This window comes from Acipenser ruthenus, chromosome 1 (assembly GCF_902713425.1).
Source record: "Acipenser ruthenus chromosome 1, fAciRut3.2 maternal haplotype, whole genome shotgun sequence".
Classification (NCBI taxonomy): Eukaryota; Metazoa; Chordata; class Actinopteri; order Acipenseriformes; family Acipenseridae; genus Acipenser; species Acipenser ruthenus.
In genome coordinates, this window is record NC_081189.1 from 19010756 (window position 1) to 19019110 (window position 8355).

The window sequence follows — 8355 nt, forward strand, 5'->3', positions numbered from 1 at the left end:
TCAAATTATAGCAAAAGGAGAGTGCTATACGTAAATATAGAGACAGACACTAAGACTGAAAGAAAGCAAGAATCACTAATCACTCATGTTTGTTTCATTATAAACATTTTGAATGAATAAAAAGACCCAACTGTCCCCTTATTTTGTGATCCAATGTAATCTTGGCTCCATACATTTCATTATTTACCAGATTTTAGTAAGTCACACTGAGGTAATTATCAATATAGCAGTGCCAGTGTGATACCATATCAGGAACACTGTGCACTATTTGTTCCAATCCATCGTGTTGCCCTTGCTGTGAAGGCTGTGTTCAGGCAACGCTTGTGTTAGTGATTCTTTGTGATAACAGTACTGCACCAATGGTACAAACCATTTCTGTATGAGAAAAGTGAAAGAAAGAAAGAAAGAAAGAAAGAAAGAAAGAAAGAAAGCCTCTGGTTATTTTATTGTTCTTAGTTGTTTACTTTTCTTTTGATTCCTGGTTTCTATTACTTCGGGAAACAAAAGTTGAGGGATAACCAAAAGGAAGAACTTTAAAGTGTAAATATGCTTTTAATAATCTGGACACTTACTGCTACTGTAGTCATAAACACTTCTAACAACAACTGAAACCGATCAGCCTAGTAAAGAATATGTAAACAGAAACCATGGTACAGTATTATTATAGTGTACAATAGTACATAACATACTTACAGTGTGGGTCTGTGTATTCAATACTGAAAGACTGGGACAGGGGAAATACCCAAAGTCTTGTTATTACTGTAGCAGTGTATTGGTGCCTTGATAGGTTACTGCAGTCTCATTTCTTTATAAAAGCCAGGTAATTCAACCAACGGGAAGAAGAACTAATTTTATACACCAACTACCAACTATGACGACAACAACAACAACAACAACAACCTTGGATTTATTTAGTGCCTTTCACAGCCAAAGCCAGCCCGAACGATTAACAGAAGTGCCGAGGAGAAAACAAAAAACAACCTTCTGGATACACTCTAGTGGGTGGTGTATGTTTATATACACAATCTGACAATCCCTCACAGAAACATTTTATGACATTCCTCTTTACCAGCATAATGATCAGAAACCATGTTTGTTTTGTTTGTTCACACATGAAGCTCCAAGTTCCTTTTACAATCCTATGTATGCACATATGCACGGGGAGTATCAATATAATAAATACGCAACTTACTGTAAGAATGGGATCATGCTTTGTGATTAGTTGGGTACTTCTTGGGTTAAGGTTAATGAATTCACGCCTGAATTTGGATTTGAAATCTGTCTTTAAATCTATTTACCTTTTTGCAAGGATGTCAATTTAAGGAAAGTGATAGTTAAATGCCAGTAGAGATTTGTAAAATAATATTTTTAAAACGATTTAAAGGTAGCCAACAGAAGAGGTGTGGATGACTGGGTGGTTTGTAACTGTGTGGCCTCTTTTATTCATCATGTCCAGTGATCCAAACCAGTAGAAGACAGCAGCTTCTACACTCACTGTTCTGTTGTTATTGTCATATTGAAGATATTTTAACACAATATATACACTTGAATTTACAGGTATATCATCCTGTCCCACTTCAAATGGAGTTTCTAGGACAGGAAGGAATCTAGCCAGGCCAGAATGTTGACCTATGCTGGAATTTGGCCAACACAGGTTAACACCCCTGTCACCATAGTGACGGACATAACAGAGTTTGACACTATACTTTCCTGAAGGGAAACGGTAAACAGACAAAGATCAGTATTTAATTTTAAATAAGAATGCTTGTATCCATGGTTGCGTGATTATAACTAATGGACAAGGACGTCTTATAGCCTTGTTTATTACACAAGGGATTTTTGACCAGTGTTACCACCATTATACAGTATTTGTATTCATTAGGAAAATAAACAAGCCTTTACAGTTAGCAGGAATTTATTGGTCAGGGATGGGCACGCACAGATTCCCCCAAATAAGCACCACAGACAATAATTAAAACAATGAGGTATAATCGCAATAAATCTAGCATTTTGAAAATTCTAGATTTTATTTAGGTTAATTTACAGAGCCACAAAATACACATACCTTAAACTTTACTATTTTATACATGGCTTAATTTGTGCTGGATTACACCGGATCCCAGATCTAGTATCTTTTTGTCTGATAGACGAGAATTATATAGTTTTGAAATGATAAACTGTATGAAATAAAAAATAAAAAATGTTGTTGCAAAAAATAACTATATACATAACATGTATAATAATAATAATAAAAAAAAACAATGACAAAAGTGTACTGTGACACTATATTTTAGGATGCGACATGTATGAGTAAGAAAACTAGTAGTTTTTTTACACCCCATATGGCAAAACACCAAATAATTGCATTCAACAGTGTTGTCGCTCCTGTGATCAGATTAGTCCCCCCACCACTGGTATTGCTCAAGCCTAAAGATTATGTAAAACATGGCCAGGTGAAGATTGGCATGCAGCTACCGACACCAACAATAAGACCAACAGAAGGCAATGTCCCGCCTTCCTGATTTGTATCTATCATTGATTCGTTCTGAATACTTTAAACCCGCCCCAACTACTGAGTGACAGTACATTCCTAAATTTCTATTGGAGACTCCGCTTGCGAGATTTAAAACAGACTTGTGGCGAAATGTACAAAAATGCCTACACTCAAAAACCCCAGAAGAATGTGCCCGTGACCATAGGGATTTCGTTGTTGAAGACAGCAAAGGAAAGAAGGTACAACTTAAGTGTGCAAGTACTGTTGAGTTACTACTGTACATATTTTGACAGAAAAAAAAAACCTTCAAGCATTTTGGAAAGTAACAAAAAACACTAATTTCATACAGTATATCAAAAACGAAAGCCCTGAAAAAAACGATTTACATAAAACTTGAAAATAGCTAAAAATAAGCACCAAAAAATACAATTAATAAAACCTGAAAACCAGAAACCCTAATTATATTGCATGGCATAGCCAGACTAAAATCTTACATTAGTAGAGTAGAGAGGCTCTCCCAGTGTAATAACATGAAATAAAGATATTTGAATTTTTTTTTAATACAGTTTGTTAATCACTCTATGTAAATATTTGTATATTGGGCTTAAAGCTTATTGGGAACAGCGTTCCGAGCAACAGCTTGTGTTTGCCCTCCAACAACCCTGTGGCCCGCAATAGGAATCCATAGGAATATAGATACCTTGGATAAACGGCCTGTCATAGTTATTCCTCAAAGGGTGTTGCATGGCATATAGAATTTAAAACAGCTCAAATGCTTAAACAAGGCTGTGAGGTGGCATTTATCAGGCACCTTTGCAGCTTTCTCAAAAGGAAAGGCCAAGGATTGGATCTTGCTCTCTTTCTTCCTTATTGCTCAATATTTTACTAATTCAAAAAAGATTCTTGTCATGCTTATGCAATTTCTGAGACTGCTTTGCATCAGGCTCTGTGGATAGTGAACTTCTTTATCAATCCAGCACCTCTCATGAACACAGACATTCATAAAGATAAAAAATACATAAATAAAATACAATTTGTCAAAATACAGCTGCATGTTTTGACACGAACAGATCTGGTGTGTACAGTACTAGGTGTGAAGGCGCCTGCCCTCTGCATTACATGTTAATCTGTCTTTTATATTTTTTACAGCTATAACAAAAGGGAAAGATGACTGTGTTCAGTTCAGCAGTGTTGTAGATATGTAGCCAAGGCCAGCTCCAGTTGGGGGATCAGGCCGGTGCTTGTATTCTAGATTTGTTTTTTGACAAAACAAGAAAAGATAGAGAACATATGTTACATTATCCATGTTTATGGGCATTTCACATTTATGGGAATAATAGTCTTGTTATTAATTTTCAAAACTTCTTTGAGTCGGTGATATTATGGGGCAAGTTCAGCATGGAAGAGGGGGTCTTGGTCTCAGTTTAGCTCCTCCTACATGGCACAAGGCAACCCCAGCTCAACAGAGTAAGCTGGTAGTCAATGAGGTGCAAAAGCAGGAGAGGATGAGATAAAGGCCATTTCCCAGGCCAAGCAGGGAGAATGGATGAGATGGGAGAGTGTGGAACAATGCAAGATCAGCTGGCAAGACCTATGGACAATGGAACAGAGCAGGATCAGTTTCCTCATCAGGTCAACATATGATGTTCTCCCATCACCACAGAACCTAAACTTCTGGGTTGGTGAGGATCCCTCATGGCGCCATGACCAGGTGCTGCGATGTTTGGCCTTAGCATTGGAAGACAAGAGTAACATGACCAATAAGTTGCCACCAGTTCCATCAAAGCATTACACACAAAAGACAATATTCTTCTGTCTAGAGGGGCAACCACCAAGAAAAGGTGTTAAAACCAAGCCTCACCCAGGACAACTGGAAGCTGCTAGAGACTGGAAAATGCTGGCAGATGTTGGTCAACAGCTTATTTTTCCACTTGAGATTGCTACCACTAACCTTAGTCCTGACATTGTCTTGTAGTCTGGATCAGCACACCTCGTTAAGAACATAAGAACATAAGAAAGTTTACAAACGAGAGGAAGCCTTTCGGCCCATCTTGCTTGTTTGGTTGTTAGTAGCTTATTGATCCCAGAATCTCATCAAGCAGCTTCTTGAAGGATCCCAGGGTGTCAGCTTCAACAACATTACTGGGGAGTTGGTTCCAGACTTTTTGGGTTTTAAAAATTCCTTCAAATGAGACCATGTTGTGGTCTGAGTTTGCCAATGGCTCTCTGACCTCTGTTTTAGTTATTCTGTCTTCGTTATTTGAAAAGACTAAATCAAGGCATGCCTCCCATCTAGTTGGTGCCTTGACAAATTGTGTTAGGAAGCAGTCATTTGTCATTTCCACCATTTCCCACTGGGTTTTCCCATTTTATATGGGGGGGGGAGTTGAAATCTCCCATTAGTATGGCTTCTCCTTTGCTACATGCATTTCTAATGTCATTGCATAACAGATTATTTTGCTCGGCATCTAAATTTGGCGGTCTATAGCATGCTCCTGTTATTAAGCCCTTTGAATTTTTGTCCATTATTCTGACCCATATTGATTCTGCATTGTTTTCTTTGTCCAGATTTAACACCTGGGCTTCAAGACTATTTCTTATGTACCTGTATAGCGCTACCCCTCCGCCTCTTCTGTCCTGCTTGTCTTTCCTATACAGTGTGTACCCACTATTATTATATTCGTCTCCATCACTCTCAGACAAGCAAGTTTCTGTAACACCTATCACATCGTAGTTACTTGTTAGTGCAGTAGCTTCAAGAAAGAAGAGGAAGAAACTTTGGTATGCTCAACTAGCTGCTGAAGCGGAACAGCTAGGATGGAGAGTCCGGGTTTATCCAGTGGAGGTGGGTTGTCGAGGATTTGTGGCACACTCTACAACCCGGTTTCTCAGAGGTGTCAGGTTCAGTGGTCAAGAGTTGCGTCTCCCAGTGAAGAACTTATCTGAAGCAGCAGAAAGGAGCAGCAACTGGCTGTGGTTGAGACCGAAAGATTCTGACTGGGTATCTCAAGCATAATAGAAAGCAAGCAACACTGATGTACAGGTAAGTAAACTGCGCTGAGTTGAGTGGGGGACGGAGGGTGTTGATGCTGGGACGCCAGAATCACTGTCAAGCCCTCTTGAGGTGTCGTGGGCTAGTTGACGAAACACAAAGGCTGTGTGGTCCAGTGGTTAAAGAAAAGGGCTTGTAACAAGGAGGTCCCCGGTTCAAATTACACCTCAGCCACTCTCATTGTGTGACCCTGAGCAAGTCACTTTACCTCCTTGTGCTCCGTCTTTCGGGTGAGACGTAGTTGTAAGTGACTCTGCAGCTGATGCATAGTTCTCACACCCTCGTCTCTGTAAGTCGCCTTGGATAAAGGCGTGCTGAAAAATAAACAAATAAAAATAATAATAACAATGTACCCTACTTAGCTCAATCCAGACGGTTGTCATGCTGATGCGCTGGGGAGACCGCACTGTGGTTGATCTCTGGAGCCAGCATCACAGCCGTTGTGTGTGCTGATGCGCTGGGGTGGCAAAATAAGCTGATCCCTGGAGCCAGCATTACACTTCACCCATCAACACCAGACAGAAGGATATCTATATCATCAGATGGAAAGAAACACAAATGGATGGAGATGCAGGTGGATCACATTAGTTTACTGTAAAGCTACGTCTTAGTTGGTGCTTACCTTGGTTACCAAGTTCAAATCAGCATGAAGTTTTAACATCTACTCTCATGTAATGGAAATCACTTTAGTCCAATCAAGTGGACTAAACCTGTCTAATCCACTAGTAAGACACATCAAGTGGACTAAACCTACCTAATCCTCTAGTAAGACGCATCAAGTGGACTAAACCTGCCTAATCCACTAGTAAAACACATGAAGTCGACTAAACCTGCCTAATCCACTAGTTAGACACATCAAGTCGACTAAATCTGGTACGCTGCAATTGACCCTACATTTCCAGCTTGTTTGCATTCCTTAGTACTTGCCAATCTGTAAACTAAGCAGGCAAGCCCCTACCAACTGCAGCAGGAAATGGTTACAAATGCCATCTGCAATCTGTAGGTGAAGCAAAACCAAAATGTGAAGACATTTCAAATAAATGGGAATTGTATTTTACTTTAAGCAGAAGCCCAAGGTTTGCTATAAGCCCTCAAGTTTTAAGCATCAATGCTGCAGAACCTTTTCGAGAACAATGTAGCGAATGGAACCTCATGTGCAATGTCTAAATTACAAGTTCTCACCATCTTCTACTGCACTGAAGAGGTGCAGTAGAAGATGCTCTGTTAACAGCCTACCTTGGCTGCTAGTCAAAACTACCACCTGTGTCCTGTATTTAAAAGCTCAGCGATCTAAGCATCTCCCAGTGTGATGTATCTTGATTCATGTTACTGCACCGCTCTGGTACAGCTGGGCAGGCTGACACATTTTCCCTATTGACAGGTCTGTGTGACTCTTATACAAGGCCCCCCTTTTGATTAACATTTGATTCCACAGGTGACTACTCCTGCATTCTAGGCTAGGCAGAAAGTCCAAATACATTCTCCATCACAGCAACTCCTCACAATGCATGGCAGCCATCTCGGTTAACACAGGTAGGTGCATCACACAGGGCAAGGCAATCCACACACAGGCGCAGTATACAACAAGCTTGGGGTTTCTCAGTATTTAAATACTAAGCAATATTTATTCATTAAAATCCATTCAAAACCAAAACAGCATTTGTTCCAGTGCAAAGTTTGCACCTCTTGAAATAAAACAAAGAATTAGCATACTAATACAAAATACAGATGAACCCGTTTTATATCACCTCGCTTAATCATTCCCCAGTTATTATCACAAAACACTCGCCGTGCACCATAGGTTCTTTGAGAAATTACCTAATATGGTCTCACAAACCTGCTTATTGGCACGTTTTGTGTTACAGTTAATGATACAAAATAAATTGTCCTGTACTAAACTATATACATTTGTTTAAATGTAAAGAACGACTAAAAGCCAAACTATTCGCTCCAAATTATACAAGTGCTAGTCAGAGCCTCCGTTTCCCCTTCAGACCGCGTGGTAACGGCTGAGCCTTGACAACTACAATTGCAAGTATTTTTTGTATAACCCTCCCAATTTAAAAATGGCATTCTATGTTTGCTTTATAATGATTCTTCGTTTTATTTCTTTTTATATTTGTATTTCGTTTCATTTATTTTTATTTTGTGTTATTTCGTATTTGTGAAAAACACAGTGCTCTACATGCACAATGAAAACGCTACAGTCTAAGTAGTTTTACATCAATAGCTCATTGGGCTCATACATAATGTTATTTAAATTTTAAATAGTGAGCAGATAGGTTTGTTGATTGTTTGAGTAGTATTGTTTCTTGGGATAACACAATACTGAGCTCAAGTCATGTGATTTCATAAAAACGCCAGGTGCTCAGTGTTTGGTATTTGAGTTAAAATTGCCAAAATGAGTTGATTAAGAATATGTATAAATAGCTATTCGAAAAGACATGATTTTAAATAACGCAAGAACAGCAATTACAATTGCATGACTTCAAGAAAACAATGTCAAGGTCTTGCCGTGGCCAGCTTTTTCTCCTGACCTGAGTCCAATAGAACATGTTTGACCAAATTGCCAGTGCCATCCACAGGAGACAACCGCAACCAGCCAACCTTCGCCAGCTGGCTGCAGCTGCACAGGAAGTGGCGGAACATCCCACAGCAGTCTATCCAGAGGCTGAACAGGTCTATGCATCAACACTGCCAGGTTTGTGTTAATGCTCAGGGAGGTCATATACCCGATACTAACTTTGTAATGTTTTCATTTTGACAGGGTGTCACGTTTCATACTGAAAACTTACCATGATTCTGTGAT